The sequence below is a fragment of the Mus caroli genome, chromosome 4 (genome assembly GCF_900094665.2).
Source record: "Mus caroli chromosome 4, CAROLI_EIJ_v1.1, whole genome shotgun sequence".
NCBI lineage: Eukaryota > Metazoa > Chordata > Mammalia > Rodentia > Muridae > Mus > Mus caroli.
Window position 1 is genome coordinate 2308766 of NC_034573.1, and position 23721 is coordinate 2332486.

Sequence of the window (23721 nt, forward strand, 5' to 3'; positions counted from 1 at the left end):
GTGATTGTTCTTCTGGTCATTCTGATTACCGTCTATCAGCAGACCTGGGAGACAGGCTCTCTCCTCTGAGTTTCAGTGGTTAGAGCACTCTCTGCTCACAAGCTCTCCTCTTACAGGGAAGGTGCACAGATNTCTGGTGTTTGGACCTCCTCCTGGCCGAAGAAGAAGGCCCAAAACAGGANCTTTCCCAGATNCTGTGTTGCTTTGGCAGGTCACAGAAGCTGTCAGCTTCTGTGGTGCACACTCTCAACTGTGCAGACTAATAGTTCGGCGGAGTCCCGGGACCAATATGGTGCTCCCTTCTCCTGAGGCAGAGGGCTCCCGTGCAGGGCGGGACCACTGTCCTCTGGCTGGGAGGGTGCTGGATGTCTGCGGCCCCAAAAGGGTGCTGCCTCAGCGGCTCTGTGGCTCCTGCCTGTCCCAGAAGCTGTCTGCCTCTGTGGTGCACACTCTCACCTGTGCAGACTAAGTTCCTAAGTTCGGTGGAGTCCTGGGACCAAGATGGCGCTCCCTTCTCCTGAGGCAGAGGGCTCCCGTGCAGGGCGGGACCACTGTCCTCCGGCTCGGAGGGTGCTGGATGTCTGCGGCCCCAAAAGGGTGCTGCCTCAGGGGCTCTGTGGCTCCCGCCTGTCCCAGAATCTGTCTGCATCTGTGGTGCACACTCTCACCTGTGCAGACTAAGTTCCTAAGTTCAGCGGAGTCCCGGAAATAAGATGGCGCTCCCTTCTCCTCCCTCACAGGTCTTTTTCAGTGTAAAAGGGGCCCAACAGCTGAAGACCCCTGAACCTGAGATTCAACAACCAAAGGCCAATCATAGGGTCAACACCCCTGAACAGGCTGCCACTCAGGAACAACCTGAAAGGACCAGAACATCCGATTGTTTTGTTTTGTTTTGTTTTCAACCTCAGAGGTACAACATCTAAAACCCAGAATAGCACTACCCATCGTACTACCCGACGGCACCACTGATGTGGTTAAATGGCTGTTGGATATGGGTAGTGAAATTAGTGTATATACCCTAGATGAAGAACAGATCCTGAATACAGGCAAGATTAAAGGCTACATAGAAGTAGAGGGAGTTGAAGGCAAAGTCAGAACCCCTCTAAGTAGACTAATATTGCAAGTATATGATAAGAACTACAAGCTAGATTTTGTTCTGTGCAGTGTCCCAGAAAATATCATAGGACTACCCACAATACACAAATTATTTCCAATTTTTTTGAATTTTAAAAGAATACCAAAGACACTACTGGCTACAGTCAAATTTCCACAGGTAGAAGTACCTGAAATATCACTCTCTTTCATGACACAATACCCCATAAAATGTGGGATGGAGGAAGTAAAGACACCATACAAATGTTACTAAAGGAAAGTATTATAGAACCAACAAAAAGCTTTAACTACAAAAACCCCATTTGGTCAGTAAAGAAACCAAATGGCAAATGGAGACTCACAGTAGACTACAGGAACATAAACAACCTATCAGATCAGATGCCTGGACAATTGCCAGATGTAGAAGATTTATTTCTGCGAATCAGACAGGTGGCACCCAAATGGTTAGCCACAGTAGACCTAACAGACATGTTCTTTGGCATTCTCCTACACCCCAACTCTAGAGAAATCACCACATTCTCATGGGAAGGAAATCAATTATCAATTTACTAGAGTTCCACAAGAAATACAAAACAGCCCAATTATAGCACACAATGCATTGAGATGAACTTTAGATTCATTCTACACACCAGAAGAAGTACAATCTTTTCACATGTATATAACCTCCTATTAGTAGCAAACAACAAACAAATACTACATAAAACAGTAGCAGATTTAATTGCATGCCTAACAAATGAGGGATGGGCCATTAATTGAAGACAAAGGGACAGTAGAGGAAGTTAAATTCCTCATAGTAAACTGGTCAATTAGAGTAGCATCTGTCTCCCCAGAATTAAATAACAAATTAAGAAACTTACTAAGACCTCAGAATAAGACAGAAACCCAGCATTTAATAGGTTTATCTGGGTGTTGGAGGCAACATCTACCATACCTGCAATTGTTGCTCCAACCATTATACAGCATAGTGAAAATAACATCTGATTTCACCTGGGGAACACCACAGAAAAAAAGCAGTAAAAATTGTATTAGAATATATAGAGCAATTTAGTAGTTTAATTTACATTAATGCAGATGGCACAGTGATAACAGATATCCTCTTTAAAAAGGGATATGGCAATGGGAATATATTTGCTAACAACCACAGATTAAACCAATTGGTTTTTATTGCAAACACTTCCCTTGGCCAGATGCCAACTATTCAGTCTTTGAAAAAACAGTATGGACTGCCTATGAAGCACTCTGTATGTGCCACAGTATTCAAAGATGGAACTCAGTGGTACTCTGATTCACTGTGCACATTCTTGAATGGGTAAAGGCACCAGAAGAGACATGGGCAGGGCTGCTGATGGAAGGAAATGATACCTCTCAGAGTCCCTTTGAGGAGCAAACCTGACTGCATAGGGGATGGTACCAATGGTATTGGAGCACATACTGGCATCAATTAACGAAAGCCAGGTTACAATCACACTCATCACCTCCCCTCCCTAGAAACAGGTACCCATAGGAACATGGGAGTCAGGTCAATACTCCCCCTCACTGGTTAATGCCTGGTTTATGGAGGGCTCAGCCACCACTAAAAGCAATGTGGTGTGCTGGAAAGCAGCTGCTTTCAAGCCAGAAGACAGAATGATACTAATAGAGGAAGGAAAGAATTAAGGTTTATCATGTAGATGCCCACCAAAACAAAGATGACCTAGAAATCCAATATAATAAGGAAGCAGACAGGTTGGCAAGCATGGCTATATAACTTAAGGCACATTACCAAAGCAAACAGACAGGACTTACAGAACTTAAAATTAAGAGGAAATGGACTAAAGTGACTTTCCCCACACAAGCAGAGATTGCAAGAGAATAAATAGAGCAAATACACAAATTTCTCAGACATGCAGGAAGCCATGCTACATTCCAATGGTTCACTGAAAGGAATATAGCCATAATATGTAATAAAATTAAGAATGCCATACAGACATGCGAAAGGTGCCCTACAACCCAAACCAGATTTAAACATAATTACCATGGAATAGGCACACATGAACTACATTTTAATCACACACTTCAAATTGATTGCAAAGGATTATTAGATGAGTTTAAGAAACAATACAATGCACAATAGTAGATGCCTGCACAGGATTAGGTATGGGCAGATCCGGGCCTAAACCAGACCAAAAACTAACAATATTTACATTGTGGTCATGGATTTCAGTCTATGGTATATCCCAACAAATACAAAGTGATCAAGGAACCCACTTTACTGTTAAAATCATAAAGAGACTGGCAAAAAAAATCTTGACATAATGTGGGAATTCCTCCTGGCCTATAACCCAACAGCAGCAGGCAGTATTGAAAGATTCAATGAATTACTTAAATTAAAATTAATTGTACATAAAGACAGACCACTTTCAGAAGCTCTGGTGAAAGCTACCTTTGACCTAAACAGCAGACCTAGAATTAACAGATGATCTCCAATTGAGGAAGTCCTCAGCACACAGACAGATATAGATGATCTAGATGAAAACAAAAACAAACAAAAAAAAAAACCCGGAAACATAATCAAACCCTATGCTTGCATTCGAAGACACAGGATAAACTAACCCAGACAGAAATCATAGCACCCAGCGCTGGAAATACCATGTGGACCACACACAGCAAGGGAGGATTGCAACTAAGCAAACTGGAGGACTTGGCATCACACTAACAGGCAATGTGTGCATGTGTATGTGTGAGAGCACTGATATATACAGTGATCCTTATTATTATTTTTCTGGGAATCTTTCTAGTGGTGAACCTCAGTGTACACTTCTGTGACCAAATATGCAATAGTCATACTACTACTAGCCTGATAGCCAACTGTGCCATTTGCTGGCTAAATACTGTGGAAAGGAAAAATTGAAAATGCTGACTGTGTGGTTGGACGGTTGGGTAACAATAGGATCTGATGTTAGGATAACATTGTTATTACTAACCCTGTGTTCACTTATTAGTGGATTACTGGCTATTCACTTTTCAGAACAGTTGGAGGAGTAGTGCTATGCATGTTACTAACCATGGGGCACCCATTGGCTATGCTTGCCATGCTCTATGTTACATTACGTGGAATTGGTATATGTGGCATTGCTGGTAAAAGCACTGGGAGTATTAGTATGTCTACCCCAACCAGAAATACCATGGCTGACCTATAGACCTAAAGTTCTACACCCACTATACAGAATACCCAGATGGTGGATAAATGATAGGATATGGGCAGCATACCAACTAAGAATAGACAGCTTCTGGACCAAGTATGCCTACTGCTTAACTTATCACTGGTTCCACAGCTGTGCACTTCAGACATCAGGTAGCACCATACCACCCTAACAAAAATTACATGGTAGATCAAAACTATAGCTATAATACAAATAGATACAAACAAAATCCCACAAAATCTCACTTTAACGAGGTGTGATCGAATGCCTCTAGTGTAGAGTAATCTTGATTAACTATTGGTATAGACCATCTAAGGTTAGACAGAACACCCTTAATGTTAAAGGAGTTTACAAAACAACCACTATAGGAATAGAGATAGATTCTATATTCGATTGTGATTTAGCTACAAATTCAACCTTTTCTAAATTATATACAAATACTCTGATACACACGGGGTTAGACGGTGAAGCAGATGGCAGGTGGTTCAACCTTACAACATTAACGTGGGAATAACAAGTATATGATTATGACTATGAGCCTTGGGCCCACTTGGGAAGACTGGGTATCAGCCATGACTCTGGGGATGGAACTTTATAGGCAATCACTAGTACTAACCATAATCCTACCATAACCGTGGCAGAAGACATTAAATGAGAAAAACACCAACAACCTTATGCACAATGCTGAAGGCAACACATGAATGTTTTTTGGTAGCTCAGGGATATTCATGGATGTCAGGATGGAGTAGGATGACACCAACAGAATGCCAGCCATTGCCTGGAACTGCTTCAGCAGAACTCTTGGTCTACAAGATCAGAGGAAGAAAGACATAAAGTACTAACTGAGCATGGGAAATCAGAATGAGAAATAGGACTCCACATACATGAGGCCCATGTTATACACACCCCAATCAAAGGAAATACAGCAGCATTCCTACTGTTATTTAAGGAGGCCAGAGGTTATGAGTATATCTCACACATGGCACTCTGAGATCAAGGAGCTAGCATTACAGGGATAGTACGAATAAAGGAAGTATAGAAATATATAAAGAAATTGATACCCATTTTGGGGGGACTATGAATGATAAGGAGAAATGTATTCATGACAGGAGGAGACTTACCTAATACATTTGGACTCAATAAGGAAAACATAAATGTGAATCCAGTAGGAAATACTTTACATTATTATTACAAAACATTACTCACTACGATCAACATCACTAAAGGACCGCATGCAACAAGAAGGAAGAATATAAAACAGTCAAGTATATCTGTGGCACAGCAGTAAATGGCCCGCAAATGGATTTCCCTATACAATGGGATACAATAGGAAAAATTATCACAGTTAATTTCCTAGAAAGGAATGTATCTGAAAAGTTTGGGGCTGCACCCCATTCAGGTACTCTATGGATGTACAGCATAACAATCCCTAATTTTAACTACACAGGATTTAACAACATTAGACAGGAGAAACCCAATTTAACAGCAACAAATATACCAGTGGTTGGCTGCTATTATAACCTTAGTAGCCTGATGTGGATAGCCCTGGAGCTAATTATATTTGATGTCAATTCAGTTCTCCTGTGAGTGGCTGCAAACAAGGAATGAGTCAGCACTCAGGTGGTTTCCTGTAAACCTACTTCCCACCTTAATTTGTAAAATAAAGAAGAGCTGATGATTGGGCAGATAAAAAGGAAGGTGGAGTGGAAGGTAGAGAGAAGAAGGAGAAAATGGAAGAGGGAGAGGACGCAGAGGAGGAGGAGAAAGAAGGTAGAGCAGAAGCACATGGCCTGGAAAAACTACAAGTTCTAAGGGGTCTCATAGATGTGGAAGATGGTAGTGTAGTGGTAGGTCTGCCCAATCTAGACACACAGGATGTATTCATATTAATTCAATTCTGCTTTCATTGTCAGGGCATATTTGGGTTGGAGATTTACCACAACAGCAGCCTAACCCCCAAATACCACATCAAGACACCAGAAAGGACTATACAATGGTGAAAAACTTGGGGAATCAACCATAACAATGCTAGAGCCATTTATCATTCAGGCTTAACATATTATTTTAGCTACATATTACCACAACCCCAATATCAAGACTGGAAAATGTCAGATTGGACAGTACAAAAGCAAGCCCCATGCTGACTGGTACAGATGACTGGGAAAAGATCTTATACTTACTCATGTCACTATAAGACTGCCACAAATCAGACCACTCACACAGTAATCCTTGCTTGGTAGAGAGAGGAGGATCCAGCATTACAACAGGCTATGCAGGTATTAATAAAACCTGCATACGATGATTCATGATGGCACATTATCCACCAGGATGGTTAAATCCACCACCTGGGCCACCTTCAAACAGAGACCCCATTTGTAATATGGAACATGATCTTACCAATAGAAATAATATTGACTCCTAGAATCAGGAAGATCCAGATTTCCATCTCATTACAAGCACTTATACCTCCTAAGTTATATTGTGGAGAAATATACACCATATCATATCAATACAGTAGCCCAAATAAGTTCAGCAGAAGACCCCTCTAGGCACTGGCCATAGAAGCTTTCATGGCCAGAGCATTATCAGGGGGCTTGATGGGAATAGGAGTAGCAGAAGCAGTAGTCACACCCATCCAGGCAGACATCTATAATATTCAGCAAATTAACAAGAAAACAGCCCAGGCACTCCACACCACACACTATCAAGAAGCATAGATCCACTCCACATCATGGTAAACACCATGGATACAGAAATGCAAGTATTTAGGGAACAATATAAACAGGAATATAATAGAACAAGGAACCTTATAACTCAGAAACATAATTTAATTATATACCAAGTGTATAAAAGTAATATAGCAGAAGTAGAGAATTAAATACCCTTTTTACAACAGGACTAGGAAGAAGGACCCCAGACTTCCAAATGTTATTAGATAATGAAAAAGGATCACATTGTGCAGAAGGCATATGCAAGATACACCTAATATAGGTATTCCTGGAAAACACATACCCAGGATACCACACTAAATCCATAACACAGAAACTAGGCAACAAATTTATAATACCAGTCTATCACTTCCTGTGGTAATCAGTTAACACCATGAATAGCTCTCTCTCTCTCTCTATATATATATATATATATATATATATATATATATATATATTCCACTGGAAGACACCATTAAATTAGGAGCAAACACATATGTGTACCCATACCTACCAGAAACAAAGATGCAACACACATCATTTGCAATGTCCAGATTAAAAACCATAATACAAGACATGGGGAACTATTACTTTATACCATGCATACACACACTAAAAATAGCCCCATGCAGATGGCTAAATGAATCATTCATGAACACTTTCAAAGCCTATTTTAATTTAACAGGCAGATGTTACTTAATGATGAACTGCTCACAGGCCACAATGGATAATACAACAATCATGACTACGTTGACCCTGGAGGAAAAATGTTACTTTGACTCCAATGGTCTATTCAATTTTGAACTATAACAAAATCATTATAACAACTTCATTCAAAAGATGAACAAGATCTTAGAAATCACGGCATACAATGAAAAACAATTAGCATCATTAGATGCCAAAATTAGGAAAGAACACATCACCCTGGGTAATACTCAGAGCGAAATACATAACTTGGTTGGCCTATTGGAAGCCAACACCATAATCAATAAAAATTGAAACAAGGCGATAACTCAATGTGGCCTGTGGAATACCATCAGCAGACTAGCACGCCTAGACTTTTTATTTGCCCCAGTGTACTCATGGTGGCACTGGGTTAAAGAAAGATTTTAGTTCCTCATATTTCTGATCATCTTCTTTATGTTATTACAAGTATCTTTGGTATGTTTTAGAAGCATCTATAGAAAATATGCCAACAAGAAGGCCCTCACTCAGGAGGTCAAGAGACAATGACTCCAGATGGAGATATGACCTCAGCAGTGTGGCAAGAGCTAATACATTTTTCAGAAAAATATTCTTTGCTAATGCATAATCATTTGGAATTTTGTTTGACAGATTAACTAGAAATAAGTTATTTGAATGAAGACATTGCATATTTTGTTTAAGACCCTATGCTATATGCTTTTTGAGCCCAGAGTGGATGATAAATTACTTACCTTATTTTACCATTGTTGTTATCACAACCCTGCATCCTGGAACATGCACCCAGACACCATCAGGGCAACCCAAAGCTTATTGAATGGCCTCATGGCCTACTATATTAGCAAAGGAAACCACTTCTGGTACTATGCATGTTACAAGATGTTGGAGCATGCACCCAACTCCACGTAGAAAATGTTGGAGGGAGAGTGGTATGGAAAAGACCCCACACAATCACACAACCTGGAATTCCTAGAGGCTTACTGCCTAAGAATGATACTGAAGCCATTATTAAAAGAGTGCATCTTCCAATGGAATGCATACTGTACATGGAAACATTACCACAAAAATGGATGATGCACTATATATGAACCCCACTTTGCAAGCCTTGTAGAGCCTTCAGGAATACCCAGTCCTGTAGCTCTGGTTTCCCAGAGGCTCCAGGGATGGAACATAAGGAACAAGACAAGGAAACCATGGATGAATATAACCATGGTAACCAAGCCTAGAGTGTGTGTGAGAGTATGATAACATTGAAGTAAGGTAAACACCCAGTGAAGTAATGTGTGAATGCCCTTAATTGTGAATGGCTAAAAGTAGCTTAAATTAGCTTAAACCTCGGTCTGGCTACCACAACTCACACCCAGAGTCCCACGGAGATATCATCGGACTGAGAGATGGAGTCCACTGACCCAGACACCAAGATACCAAATGAGAAAAGCCCACAGCACAAGAGGAGCTCCTGCTGGACCTGAAAGCAGAAGGACCCTTCACAAACCTTATCTGACATGCCATCACCAAGCCAGGCTACAATATCGGGACAGATCAGAGGTTAGTGAAACGAGTGTGTGAATGAATGCGATCCCATTTCACTTTTTCTTTGTTTATTGCTACTTATGAATAAATAAGCTATAATAACCTAACCTGTGAGTCCAAGGCTTCCTTCTTGCCTCTGTCCTGAATCCTGATTCTCGACACTCGCTATGTCTCTCTTAGCCAAGAAACAGCACAGGATGGAGTATCTCAGCAGTCATTATACCTCTGCTGAAGAGTTAACTCATCAAAGGTTACTGTCATGGCAATGTATATCTGTGGAAGCAGAGTTAGGCTGTAACCTAAGATCAAGTGACCTAATTCCTAAATCTAGGTCCCACTTAGAGTCCCATAACCTCTCAAAATAGTACCGTCATCTGGAACCAACAGTACAGATACATAATCTATGAGGTACCACCACCTGGGCGCCAACAGTACAGATACATAATCTATGAGGGATGTTTTATTTTTTTTTAAGATTTTATTTATTTATTATATGTAAGTACACTGTAGCTGTCTTCAGACACTCCAGAAGAGGGAGTCAGATCTCGTTACGGATGGCTGTGAGCCACCACGTGGTTGCTGGGATTTGAACTCCGGACCTTCGGAAGAGCAGTCGGGTGCTCTTACCCACTGAGCCATCTCACCAGCCCCTGAGGGATGTTTTAAATCCAAGTAATAACACCCACTGAGAAATCAGAGTAATAAATGAATTTTCCCCATACTTGGGTCTACTGGTTATAGCAGTTAGCCTACCCTAACTAATCAAATGTTCACTATTGTAATTATGTAGCAAGAATTTTGGGTGGTAGTCAAGGGTATTGCCTAGTTTATTTAATGAAACAGGAAAAGATAACTGTCTGGGAAAGATAGAAATCTAACACATAGGGAATACCAAAATCATAGCTTTATTCAAAGAAGCAGACTACTCCCATTAGATTGGGAGAGTCCCAGAACTGAGAGTTCAGTCCACCAAAAGAATTCTGGGCTGGGAAACTGCATCCTCTCTTTCCTCATTATTGGTCCTACTTGAGTATCTGAGTATGTGCTCCAGAGATGTCCCACGAGACTAGAACTCTGCCATCTTAGAGAATTTATTTGCTCCCCCTGTCTACCTGTGTCACCTTCCACTTCTCCCTCCCTACAATTGTCCTTATATACACTAGTACAAGAAGCTAAGTGCACCCATTATAAAAAAGAAGAAACCTGACAGATAAAGATGTTATTACAACATTGTTTTCACTCACCAAACAGCCTGGAGAAAACCTAAGAGCCATCTCAAAAGCAGACTGAACAGTAAAATCTTATGATTTTAAATGTTGTTCAAATTTCAAATTAAATGACAAAATTTTTGAGCAGTTAATTAATGGGAATAAAGTAATTGCCACATGTCAGATACCAGAATGTTTTCATTCTTATGTATGTGATCAAAATTTTATAGACAAGCAAAACAAAGCAAGGATATTACATTATCTTTGATCATACAGTCAATCAGTAGCAGACTGCATAACGTTAGGAAATGTCTGTTACATATAAAGAAAGCTAAGTAGATATACACTTGTAGCCTTAGTAAACTGGGCAGGTAGACTGGGACAACTGAAATCCATTCATACCTTCATTCATTTCTCACTTAGAAATGTTTGTTGAGTATTTACTTTACACTGATCTCAAGCCAGAAACAAGATTAATCCCATATGGGTTTTATCTTAAGTTACAAAAAATGTAAGAAATAATTAAAGATATCACAAAATCTTAAGCATGATACACACTTTGGGGACAAGACAAGACAGGAAGAGGATTACAGCTGGTTAGAGAAGACTCACTGTGGGAAGGCAACTGCTCCCTGGGAAGGTAGAAAGGATCTGTGCTACTTACTTGTTTGTTACATAACAATTACTATTGTTGTTATGGAAATTACCTCATTAGATGGATTAAAAAGGACAAACAGCAAAGCTCTCCCACTCTCAAGAGTGACACAGGACAGAGCAGGCCACGCCAAGCTCTGGGAGAGGCTTCTATCTATCAGAGCGAAATTATGGTGGCTGTACAAGTTTTCATTCCCTTATATCATCAGTGGAGGAGTGTTCCCCTTGTTCCTCCATTCTCAACATGAATTACCACTGGAGTATTTGATCTTAGCTAATCTGACAGATGTAAGATGGAATCTCAGAGTCATTTTGACTTGCATTTCCCTAATGACTAAGGATACTGAACATTTCTTTAAGTGCTTCTCAGCCATTAAGAGATTCTTGTTGAGAATTCTGTTTAGATCTGTACCCTGCTGCTTCAGCAGACTGGTGCTGATTAGGCAGAGACTCATGCTTTCTTCTGGGTCTAGCTGCTGCCTTTGTTTGGTGCACTAGAAGGGAGGTTGAAGCATATATGAATTCTTATTAAAGTAGATTCTGAAATATTTTAGCCTCAGTAACCCATTTTTAAATAGGTTATTTGGTTTGCTGATGTCCAATTTCTTGAGTTTTTTTTTTTTATATTTAGGATATTCGCCAATTGTCAGGTGTAAGTTTGTTGAAGATCTTTTCCCATTGTTTAGGCTCCCATTTTGTCCTTTTGATGATATCCTTTGCCTTACAGAAGTTTTTCATTTCATGAGGTCCCATTTACTACTTGTTAATCTTACTACCTGTGCTATTGCTGTTCTGTTCAGGAAATTCCTATGTCAATCAATGCTTCCAAGATTATTCCCTAATTTCTCTTCTATTAGGTTAAATGTTCCTGTTTTTATGTTGGGGTCCTTGATTCACTTGGACTTGAGTTTTGTGCTGGGTGATAGATATGGATCTATTTGCATTCTTCTAAATTCTTCTAAATTAGACCATCATCATTTGTTGAAGCTGCTTTCTTTGTTTAATTCTATAAATTTGGCTTCTTTGTCAAAAATCAAGTGTCCATAGGTGTGTAGGTTTACTTCTAAGTCTTCAATGCAATTCCATTTATCAAACTGTCTGTTTTTATGTTAATGCCTGCCTACAAGTTATGCTGTGGTACATATGGAACATAAATTGAGGGAGTGGCCAATCAATGACTTGTCCAGCTTAAAACCCATACCATGAGAGGGAGCCCAACCCTTGAAACTATTAATGATATTCTGCTATATTTCAAAAGAGGTGCCCAGCATAAGTTTCATCAGAGGCTTCAACCAGCAACTCATGGAAATAGATGCAGAGACCCACAGCCAAACATTAAATGGAGTTCAGGGAACTGTGTGGAAAGGGGGGAGGAATGATTGTAGAAGTGTCAAGGACACCACAAAAAACTCCACCTAATAAAGTAACCTGGGCACATAGGAGACCACAGAGACTGGACCACCAACCAGAGAGCATGCTTGGGACAGACCTAGACCCTCTGCACATATGGAACAGTTGTGTACCTTGATCCTCACATGGGAACCCTAACAATGGGAGCTGGGGCTATATCTGACTCTGCTGCATGTCTTTGTGACCCTTCCCCTTAACTGGGCTGCCTCATCTAGCCTCAATAGATATCCCTAGGTTGACTGCAACTTGCTATGCCAAAGATGGTTGATTTCCATGGGAGGCCTCCCCTTTCCTGAAGAGAAACTTGTAGTGAAGTGGATGGTGGAGAGGTGTGGAAGGACTGGGAGAAGAGGCCAGGGAAACTGCAGTTGGGATGGAAGTAAATGAATACATTAATTAAAAGAAAGAGAAATCCAAGCAGCTACAGTGAGAAGTGTGTAAAGGAGTAGAGAGAAGTAGAGAGGAAATGCAGGCCCAGAAGCCACAGGTCCATTGGAAAGGAATTCATTTTCTTCAGTAAGATGAGACTGTCACAGGCCCAGTTCCTGTCATAGACCAGAGAGGAGATTCCCAGAAGGATGTCTTGCATTTGTATCTACAGAACTGAGGCTTGTAAAGGTTTCAGCAAAGCAGCAAATTGAACTGAGATGTATTCTGTCCCACTGGGAGCTCTAAACTCATATTACAAACTCCGAAGTGATTCATGACTAATATCCTGTTCTTGCCATCAATGGATTCAGGATCATGGTGGTAAGTGGATGAAGGTGGACTCCAGCAAAGACAGTGCATAAAGAGAGACTCAGCCGAGGACTGCTGATTGAAATCAGGACAAACAGCTGGGCAAATTAGTGCATCATCACATCAGGGTACCTGGGCATCTACACAAGTGGAACATATTGAGAAAGAACTTGGCATGGTTAAAATCACTTCTCCTTGCTTTTGGTGTTTAAATAGGAGTCTGACTATGTAGCCTGGGCTGGTCTTAAACTTGCCGTCTTGTTACCTATTCTTCCAATAGCTTTGATAGTATGCCACTGTACCCAACTTGGAACCATGTTTTTCATGATCACTCTAGACACTGTGATGATTAGGAGGTGTTTGGAGCAAGGGGAACAACGAGTAGCAGAGTAGGTGATTCGGAATTTGGAAAATAAACCAAAAAGTATTGACCGTGGCTGGTGTTCAAAGCAATCACTAAATTAGTCATTTTGTAGAATCAGAGTGTCCCTCAGAGGACCCAGTTTGTTCTTTTAGTACTAACAAGACATCTACAGGCTACCAGAATTCTAGAAGTGACCACCAGACAATGCAGACTGCTTGCTACAAACGCAACAGAAATTGGTCTGGAAGATGAGTCATCTTCAAATAAGGGATTTGGCTGGAAAGGGAGTTGAGGAAGCTCTGGGATGAATTTAGACAGTGGGAAAAGCATGATCAAAATATAGCATCTGAAAGAAAATCTTCAATGAAATTTTTTAGAACAAATAGAACTTGAATTTAGAATTGCTGAATTCTATTTCAGACAGTAGGGAGTTGGTGTGATTCATCAAAACTGACAATATAGATAAAATTGGCAAGGCAAATCTTTGTGTCATACAAATGAACCACTGACAGTCCAAGACCCAGACATTTACCGAACAAGTATAATAATGCTCATATGAACCAAATTTTACACCAGAAGTTAAATGTGATTCATCCAATTCTCCAAATCACAGGTACTACTAATAAATATGATGCCAGTTAAGATTATAAAATACTTCTCTCTAGAAACTAGCTATTCTAATTGCATAGAAGTTCACTGAGATATACAGACTTCTGAGCTGGTTAATTTTGCCATGTGACTTTTTATAACTTGCAAATTCTTTATAATAAAATTTTAATTAAAATTAAAAATAAGATACTGATCCTCAAGCTTGTAGAGGTAGACCTTTGGTAGGACTTACACTTTTGCAGGACATTCTCTAGGCTCCACCTCCACAGACCTAGAACACATCTATGTATGGCACAGATGAGCCGGATGATACCAAAAAAGCATATTACCTATAAGCTTTGATAAACATCACCTTGGGGTAGGGGTTATTCACCAAAAAGTTGAAGGCAGTGTGAGATCAGATGGGCCAACACATTATTTTAGCCAGCAGAGAAATAAGTGGCCAGTAAGTTGAAACAGATATGACTTTATCTTCTCCATAACACTCTGTCCAACAACTCTATAGTCACCCTTCCATGTACCTGAATGTAATAATACTTTTCCGTCACAAAGTTCTGTCAACGACAATGATAAAGTCAATGTCAAACTAACTCAATTCAAAGTAAGCAGCCAAAGAAAACACCACAGGCCTGGTCCCAGGAAGCCAGGAGGTCATGAATGACTATTGCCACATCTGCTGCATGAACCACAAAAGTTCTTATTTTAAACCCAAAGTGAAAGAATGACTTCAGGTCTCATAAAGAATACATTGAAGAGAGAAAAGTTGTTTGAATGCTGTATCTGGAGAGATCCTGCTAAGATAAAAGGCCCCATTCCACGTTTATTTTGCTGGCAGAGGACAGGGAAAGCAGTGAGGCAGGGCTGTAATTGATCTATAAGTGTACAGGAGAACTGAACCAAGGGGAATGTGGAATAGAAAGCCTTGCATAGGGAGAGTAATAAGCTATACTTCCAGCAAATTTGCAGTACAAGTGATATGAAAATGGATTTGATTCAGTATATTGATGTTTTGAATTTTATAAGATCCAACTTTTGAATTTTGTGAATGGAAAGGTGCAAAGTAAATTCGAAGTTAGTACTCCATCATTCCATCTCCCTTGTGCTAGCTAGGTTTTATGTCAGCTTGACACTAACTAGGATCTGAAAAGAGGGGATCTTAAGAGAGAAAACGCATTCATAGGATTGGCCTATATGCAAGTGTGTAAGCATTTTCTTGATTGATGATTGCTGTGGGAGGGCCAGTTCAATGTGGGCAGAGCTACCTCTGGGCATGTGGCTTTAGGCTGAGCAAAAAAGCAGATTGAGGAAGCTATGAGTGAAAAAAGAGTAAATGGCTCTCAGCCACAGCTTTTGCTTCAGTTCCTGTCTCCGGGTTCCTCCCTTGGGGTCCTGCACTGACTTTCCTGGACGATGGACTATGATGTGGATGCTTACGTGGAATAAACCCTGTATTCATCAAGTATCTTTTGGTCATGGTGTTTTATCACAGCAACAAAAAGTCTAAGATACTCCTAGGCAAGCAAAGGAAGACAATAACAAAAACAGTCAGCTACATGCAATCTTCCTGGGGAGCACTGGGAAGCCAGTATGTTACAGTACCAAGCCAAGAAGATAAAGTGTACAAGAAATATTAATCCAAGCACATAAGAGTCTTGCTAGCTCTGCTCTACAGAGACACTTGTCTTCTTGTAGCAAATATAACTAATGGTTCAGCAGCTCTATGAACCTGTGACCATGAGTTTAAAACAGTCTATAAATAAAAGCCTAAGAACAGCGGAATACTAGTCTGATAAAAATCCTCTTGAGGAAGATTATATTTAAATTAAGCAGCCAATTCTTAGTTATCTGAAGGAGTATAAAAGCAAACAAACAAAATCAAAAATAGTTACCATCTGGCTTTTGATACTTATATTAATTTTATAGTTATATCTTACCACATTTGTTCTTAGAAAAATACATTGCAAGGTTTTCTTTTCACTCTTTTATTCTGATCACATCTATGTCCACAGTGCATAGGAATGGGCCAAAGGAAAATGTATCAAGATAAATATTACTGAGGTACATGTGTATGCTTCATATACATGCATGCATATTGGAGGGCAAATGTTTAAGCCAAATGTTTTCCTCAATTATTCTTCTCATTCACTGGGACAAGTTCTCTCACTGTACCTGTTGCTAACAAAATCATCTAGACTGCCAATTCAAGAATCCTCCTGCCTCCATTACCCGGAAGGTGTCCTACTTAGTATATGTGTCAGGATTTAATTGAAGTCCTGCATTCATGAAGCAAGCACTTTCCAGGCTGAGTCATCTCTTCAGCCCTTGTTCAGATTTAAATTTTACCACTTATCATCTGGAATCAAAGCAGAATCTAAAAATTAAATATTGTGATGTTTAATTTTGATTGTCAACTTGGCATATTTCAGAATCATCATGGAAACAAACTCTGGCCATATCTGTGTGGGATTTTCTAGATTAGTCTAAGGAAAGAAATCCACACTGAGTGGAAATGGCATCATTCCACAGCATGGGATCTGAGCCTACTATAAAGAAGAGAGGGAACAACACAGGACTGTTCATCTCCATCTTCTTCCCTCTCTGTCTTCACTGTGGGTGCAAAGTGATTCTCTGCCTCAGGCCCCACCTTTATGACCTCCTCTTCGAAATGGACTATAACGATAAACATCATAAACCCATCCTTCCTCCTATTAATTTTGCTAAAAATTTTTATAGGAATGAGAAAAGCAACCAGTACACAAAATGGCACCAAGAAGTGGGGCCACTGTTAATGATAAACCTGACTTTTGGCCTTTGAAACTGTTTTGCAGGTAGAATGTAGAAGAGATTAGAGTTTGGAGTTAGACAAGCCCTTGACCATTACAAGCAGAGCTTAAGTTACCTTCTATTGAAAGAACTGTGGACAGTGGAGGCTGGGTTCAAGAGTCTTCTGAAGAAAACTTTTAATAGGAACTGATCTAGGGTCATTCATATGACACTCTGACAAACAATTAGGCTGAATTCTGCTCATGTCTGGACTGAGGCTGGATTTATAAGTAATGGACTAATAATGTGTTTACCAGAGGAAACTTCAAGGCAGAGCAAAATGACTATGTAGTGTGGACTGCTCCCCACTTACTGCCCTTATCCAGGTCTGCTGCAACAGAGAGAAAAAAGTGAATCAAATTAACAAACAAACAAAAACAAGGAAATTTGAAGAAAAATGGTGTGTGAGCAATTATGATGTCTTATAATCAACTGTGTTCATGACTATGAAGTGTGAATAACTGTCAGTCATGAGGGAAATGGAAGTCAAGTCACAGGTTAATATCACTTCATAGCCACAGGAAAACCTAGAAGTGAAAATACACAGCAAATACTGGCAAGAATATGGAGTAAATGGATACTCCTGCCTTGCCAGTCAGAGTAAATAACAGTACAGTTGTTTTGCAAAGCAATTTGGTGGTGATTTACACATCTAAAGATTAATCCACACTATGAGACAACAATTCCACTCATGAAAACAAGAAAATATGTATCTACCAAAATATATAATTACTCGTATAAATTTAAAGATACAACCACTTTATGACCCAATAATTCTACTTAAGATAAATGAGAGAATTTGTTTATAAAACATTTATAAGTACACTTATAGCATATTGTTAAGTGGTTCACAAGAGGACGGAAAACATTCATCAAAGTAAAATAGGTTAGTAACTCATTCATGTTCACACAAAATACCCCATGCTAAAAGCGACCATTACTTGTACAACAGCAAAGGAAGATATTGGCAACAAATAAGCCCACACTTTGGCTGCATTTCTGTGATGTCCAAGAGCAGACAAATCTAACTCAGGACCAAAGTGAGGACCCTAGTATCTCCCGAGCCAGGGAAGAATTAAAATCCAGGATAAGAACAGTTTTCATTGTGATAATGGAATGGGGTAGCATGACATACACATTTGCTAAGATGTGTCACATTTCACATTGAAGATTTAGCTACTTTATTTTATGTAAGTTTTATATAAATTTAAAAATATATTTAAAGACTACAGCCATGTACATATCATTTATTTCTTTATTATGGATTTAATGACTTCACAGTCATCCTACTATTCTTTAAGTTAAATCATCCCAATTGTAAACTCCTCTGGAAATATACTGGCAAAATGACTTTTTCAGATAGGACGATGGTAAGTCAGTATGTATGTATGCTGCCCTCCCTGCGAGATATGCTATTGCAACAGTGGTACAAAGCTTATGGGAGTAACCAACCACTACCTGAATTGACTCAAGGACCATTCCACAAGAATGAACACATATGTGACACTGTTTGGGTGGTCAAGAACCTGAGACTAAATAGTCCAGGGACCTAGGGTAAAACCAAACACTACTGTTCTTAAAGACAAAAATCACAGCAATGAAATGATTCCTCATCTCATTAGACTGTACACAGTACCTTGTTCTGACATTCTCAGAGATCATTTGTCCTGAAGCAGATGAGAATGAATATAGAGACCCATAGGCAGACATTATGCAGAGAGTGAGAGACCTTGAAACACTTGTCCCTATATGGGATGTGTCCATTAAACCCCTCCTGTCAGGGCTCACGGAACTCTGCTTCAGGAAAAAGAGGAAGAAAGAGTGTAAGAGCCTGAGGGGGTAGAGGACACCAAGAAAAAAAGGCTCTCTGAATCAGCATGGACAGTGCACATACGAATTCACAGAAACTGAAGTAGCAAGCACTGGGCCTGCATGGGTTTGCAACAGATCCCCTTTGTATATACTATGAACTCCAGCTTAGTGTTTTTATGGGATCCTGGGGTGTGTGAACAAATAGGTCTCTGATTCTAGTGCCTTCTCTTGGGCCTTTACCCTTCTCTTTGTTTTGTCCAGCTCCAACATGTGAGATTTTACTATTATCCCTAAGAAGCCTAATTAGTTTCTACTTAGACACTGACAGGAAGTAGATCTGGATGAGGGGGGGAGGTGAAGAAGAAGTAAGAGGAGCAAAAGAAAGGGAAACCATAATCAGGATACATGAGAAAAACCTATTCGCAATAAAAGGGAAAAACATTTTTTTCTATCATGCAGACACTATTTGATATATCATATGCAGAAAACACCCTTAGTAAAGTTTCACAGAATCCTAACCTCTATAAAATTGTTTTTTGCATTCTTTTAAACTATAAATAAAAATTGGTAATAGTCAGTTGCCTCTTATTGTGCAATAGGGTCCGCAATAAATAAACATTCAACCCTGTTAGCCCACAAACATCTCCCTCTTTAATTTCAATACTTTTAAAAACATGAATGACATTGCTTGCTGTTGTTGCTGTTTCATGAAAGTTTAGACAGTTGCTATAATTTTCTATTCTTTGTTAGTCTGAATATGATATGTCCTCCAGATACTCAGATGCTGAATGCTTGATAGTAATCTTCAGTGAGATTGTGCAACTTCAGGAGATGGGGTGTTGAGGAAAGTTGCTCAATATGAACTTGTCCTTGGATCTGTGTTTTGCGTCTGTTCCTGTCTGCCATGAGGGGAATGGCTTCTGCCACATGCTCCCAGTATCTTGACGTTTCATTACCACAAGACCATAATTAATAGAAGAAAAGAGTGCACACTGAAGCCTCTGATGCCTTGAGACAAATAAATCCTTCCTACCTCAAACTGCCTAAGTCAATATCTGTCACAGTGATAAAAGGCCTTACTGATACAATGGTACCCAGAAACCCATCTGTAGAAAGACACAAAAACAACATCGGGAGCTGAGCATATTTTTTTTCTCTACCAGCTTGCTATTTTCCACGAATAAAAGACCTAAAAATAATTATCCTAATAATGTTCTATACCACTTAATATTAATAAGTTAGATGTACAGTTCCAGTCTCAGTCTATGCTCCCCCATCCCCCCAAAAAAATAGCTAAAATCCACATTATATAATAAGTGGAATTGAATTGAAACCATTTTCTAAGAAGCAAAAATTGTATAGTCTTCTGATGTTAGGCACATACCTAATTTTTCCAGTAATACTATAAAAGAGACATCAGAAGTTACTGTCCTTTCATTCTGATGAAGGAAATTCATCTAGGTAGAAAGAAAATGGTTTTTCTTTTCTGGTATAGAAGGATTGTATTAGTCAGGATTCCCCAGAGAAACATAACCAGCAGAACATAAATATTTTAAAAAGGCCTTTCTTAGGTCAGCCCTCAAGATACCAGAGGCTGAAAGCATCCCTCACACACACACACACACACACACACACACACACACACACACACACACATCTCCACACCTGAAGCTAGCCAACACAGAGGTAATGGCCCTTGTGCTAAAATCTAATTTTGAAAGTGCTAGAACCCTGGTGTGTTATTTCAACTGCTACTGTCTACACAAAACTTCAGGTTCATGATATTATCTTTTAGGGTATTTGTTGGAATCCCATGACAGGTACTACTAAATCCAACATAAAGAATGAGGAACTTGCAGTGTGACTTCTCTGCTGTCTTCAGATCAAGATGTAGAATTCTCAGCTCCTTCTCCAGTACCATGTCTGCCTGGACGCTGCCATGCTTCCTACCTTCCCGCTATGATGATAATGGACTAAACAAACCTCTGAAACTTTGCTCTAGGTCGTAACCAGCCTTTGAAAAGGGAGAAACCAAAATGGAAAAGTGACTGTCCCATGACAGATGGACAACTGCGCAGCAAGAGGGATGAATTCTGGGACACTGAACCAGCTTTTGAAGGCCGGAAAGAGATCTGGGATGCCTTGAAGGCTGCTGCACATGCTTTTGAAAGCAATGATCATGAACTGGCACAGGCAATCATTGACGGTGCAAACATAACACTACCACACGGTGCACTGACAGAGTGCTACGATGAGCTGGGGAACCGGTACCAGCTGCCAGTCTATTGCCTGGCACCACCAATCAACATGATAGAGGAAAAGAGTGACATAGAGACTCTTGATATTCCTGAGCCACCTTCCAATTCTGGACATGAATCTCAGCTCCGTCTGCGGCTCTCCACAGGCAAAGACCTCAAGCTTGTGGTCCGCAGCACAGACACAGTGTTTCACATGAAGAGATGCTTACATGCCACAGAGGGTGTGGAGCCAGGCAGCCATCAGTGGTTCTTCTCTGGCAGGCCTCTCACTGATAAGATGAAGCTGGAGGAGCTGAAGATCCCCAAGGACTATGTGGTGCAGGTTATAGTTAGCCAGCCTGTGCAAACCCCACCACCAGTGGAGAACTGAGCTGGGCTAGCCTTCTTCCAAGATCCCTTGGGTCCTTTTTATTGTTACCATTTCTTACTCTAAGGAGTGAAATTATTTTCACTGCTCTGAATTCCCTATGAATGGATTTAGTTCTGAGGAATTACCAGTGAAAAATTCCATCTGTGATGGAGACCAACAAAAATAATAAAACACACAGAGCCAGCCTCTGATACTCTTAAAATTACAATTTCTATAATTTACAATTTCTAATTTGAAAGACAGTTAAGAAATAGATAACCATTATTTTAAAACATTTATCAACTGTGTAATGGCTGTATTTAAATGATCTCGAATGTAAACAGACACCAGACCCATCAAAAACAGCACCAAGCACCTTTTGGACACAGAATTTTTTATGACATACATGTCAAATTATTTTTTTCCAGAACCACCAATAACAGTTACAAAACCTAATCTTTTTTTTTTTTTTCTTTTAAAGTGGAACCTAAAAGAGCATAGAGTTTTGCTTCTCTTCTGGGTGTGTAGTCCTACCCACCAGGAGGCAGTGAGACTGGGAGTTGTCAGTGTTCCTTCCCTTCCCACCAAGTTCTGCTCCCTGTTGACATGCACTCAGTCCTGTGGCCATCATGCTGGCAGTGGGCATCCTCTGGAGCCCTGAGCAGCACGTTAGTAAGTAGTTAGAGCTTGTATTTTCAGTTGAGAAGTCTCTAGTCTTGCTTCATAGTAATCTTAACATATCTGTGGTACCCAGGCTTGACAGCTAGCTACTATGTGATGNCNTTGCTGACCCTGATGCTCTGCGTGACCATTTCTGTAGCTTCCTGGCCCCGCCTATATATTTCTGGGCCAGGCAAGACAGANATGGAGTATAGCTGCTTCCAGTCCAGAATGAAAAGCAATCTTCTCCTTCCTGCCTGCAGGGAATGTNAGTAAAACCCTCTCTGCCTGTTCCTGGGAAAACTGTGCCTATTCTAAGCCTTGGAGAAAATTCCAATTCAAAATGTTCGTGTGTGATAGCTAACTAGTGTCATCTAAACTGCATTGGTGGGAACAGATGGTAGCGCCTGGCTCTAGACTGGAGTGCTTTCACTTAACTCTGACTCCAGTCACTGTGGTGGCAGGGTTCCTCCCACACCTTCCCAACAAAGGTGAATTAACCTCCATCTGCACACTGGGCTAAGGGACTGAACATAGTGAATCAGGCTCACCTTCTCTGCAGAAAGCTGCCAAGGGTTATATTTAATCTGGAGCCTTTTAAAAGCTGTTTTTTGCCAGGCATGTTGTACCTGCCTTTAATCCTGGGCCTTGAGAGGTAGAAAGAGGCAGATCTCAGAATTTGAGACCAGCCTGGAATACACAGCTAGTTCTAGGCCAGCCAGAGCTACTTAGTGAAACTGTGTCTTAAAAAAAAAAAGTTGGTTCCCTGAGAAGGGGACTACCATGTGACCACATTGTCTCTGAGAGTTTGTGAGATTTGAACAGTAGATGAAAGAAGGGTCTGTGCTTTTCTCAGTCAGGAAATACCAAACCTCCTATTCAGATATAAAATGCCATTCATAATTTTAGTGGCAGAATGAAACCTCTAAGTAGTTTAAAATGTAATTTTTAAGTATTAAATTTCTTATAGCCTGTTTAAATATATCTATAATTATAACTTACATTTCTGAGAACATTAACCATTTCCCTAATTCTGTTCATCATTTAGTTTGTGATTGTATCTAATTTAGATTTGGTGGTGACTGAGCTAAATTCAGAAATGCACACACAGCTTTAGCAACCAAGGATGCCCACATTTCCATGTGGAGGCTCTAGGGTATGCCAGTGCATCTCCCTCCCACCATCAGGAAGGTTGGTCCATTTGTCACAGTGAATAACAGTATCTCAAAGTCCGTCAGTTGGAAAAGTGGTTAAACCTATTATTTTTCTAAAGGAAATTTGATGGTGTCATGAATAACCTGATTGTTAAAAGGTCTTGTTTGTTTCTTGAGGGTTTGTCCTAAGAGATTTGTGGGGGCTTTTGGTTTTTGTTTGTTTGTTTAAATTTTAAAGGCACATATACTTTGAATAACAATCCTCCAGGCATGGTGAGAAAAAACCTAGGTGCTGGAAATTGTCAATTAGGTTAATAACCTAGGTGAGAAAAAAACATGGTGCTGGTAATTGTCAATAGGTCGATGTAAGATTGGATCAATACTTGATGTGTATCATTTTAGTATGTAGGGGTTTTGTGCTTTTTAAAAAAAATTCAAAAAAAA

General features: G+C 40.0%; 1 pseudogene across 1 annotated transcript; it reads left to right on the forward strand.

Annotated features, from left to right (window-relative positions):
- The first annotated feature begins 20848 nt into the window (after nt 1-20848).
- Nucleotides 20849-21484, forward strand: LOC110293679 (annotated as a pseudogene). Its single transcript, XR_002377836.2, has one exon. The product of XR_002377836.2 is annotated as a ubiquitin domain-containing protein 2 pseudogene (transcript).
- The last annotated feature ends 2237 nt before the right edge of the window (nt 21485-23721 follow it).